Here is a 1,584-nt window from a genome sequence, read left to right as displayed (position 1 = left end):
CATTGTGCCTAAAGGGCCCTGGGATGGCTAACAGCCAATGTGGACCAGTGCATGTGGGTATGCCATACTCATGAGAAGTGAGTGGCAGGGAATCAATGGCTGGTTGAGCTGTGTGGGTGCATCCACACATGCAGTCATGTATGCTTGCAGCAGCTCAAATAGAAGCGGTGCAAATTTGAGACAGGGCTTTTTGCCTCAGTGCACATGCTCGGACATTCACTTTGTTGTGGAGCAAATTGTGCCAAATGGGCCAAAATAATCCTGCCTGGCTCCTCCAAGATCTGCAGCCAGGAGGAGCTAGAGTGAGTATGCAGCCAGTAAGGATGCGCCAATGTGAGGATGCGGTCAGTAAGGCCAACTGCACCTTGTCATGCATCCACAGATGCATCACAAGGAGGGCCAAGGAGGTGATCCTCCCCCTCTACATGACACTGGTCAGGCCACAGTTGGAGTACTGTGTTCAGTTCTGGGTGCCGCACTTTAGGAGGGATGTGGCCAGCATCAAGAGGGTCCAGAGCAGGGCCACTCACATGATCCGGGGACAGCAGGGCAGACCCTATGAGGAGAGGCTACTGGACCTGAACCTATTCAGCCTTCACAAGAGAAGGCTGAGGGGGGACCTGGTGGCCGTCTATAAACTTACTAGGGGGGACCAGCAGGGAATGGGAGAAACCCTGTTCACCCAAGCACCTCCCGGAGAAACAAGGAATAACAGCCATAAGTTGTTAGAGAGTAGGTTCAGGCTGGACATTAGAAGACACTACTTCACAGTTAGGTTGTCTTGGCCTTGTTTCTCCAAGACACTGATACCTCTGTGCTTTGTGATAACAAAGCAACCTCAGCAGGTTAAGTGTTTGAAAACATACCAACATACATTCATACATACATGCATGCATACATACTCACACTACATTCATGCTTGACCACTTGACTACCAATGGCACTCAGCACGTCTAAACAAATGAACGAGCCCTTCGCATTGTAAGATTTGCTCAAATGCATGAAAAAACAGATCCTGGCTTCCCCACTCACTGCATGGTGGGCCTTCCAACCCTCCCTAATGAGATTTCAAGCTATTGTTATTTTCCAATAAAAATAACTGGGACAAACCTTTCATTTTAATCTATTATGATTTTCCAATGAAAATAGCATTTGAGTTTATTGTGACACCAAGGACTTGGTGCTTGGTGTCAGAGCCAGGGTCTGGGCCTGCCTGCTTATTAGAGTTCAGGTGAGGGAGGTCCCACCTTTTCTCATATACTTATATGCATGAATAGAATTCTAATTTATTGTGATTCACCAATCAAAAAAATCTGTCAGGGCCTGGCCCTGAATGAATAACATTTCAAATTATGGTGATTTACCAATGGAAAGAGCATTGCAATTTATTGTGATTCGCCAATCTGAATAGCATTTCAATTGATTTCAACTATTTTTGCTGCATTTGCAAAAGTATTCACCGGATATGGTCATTTAATGAAAATTTTATTGACTTGTTCACATTCCCTCCCCACAATGTGCCCATGTCCAGGGCAGATGCACCCCACCCTGCTTTATTCTTTGTCTCTGCCTTGCAGGGGTGGG

Source organism: Gavialis gangeticus, unplaced genomic scaffold (assembly GCF_001723915.1).
Source record: "Gavialis gangeticus isolate Ggan-Ray unplaced genomic scaffold, GavGan_comp1, whole genome shotgun sequence".
NCBI lineage: Eukaryota > Metazoa > Chordata > Crocodylia > Gavialidae > Gavialis > Gavialis gangeticus.
Note: the sequence above shows the minus strand (reverse complement) of the source record.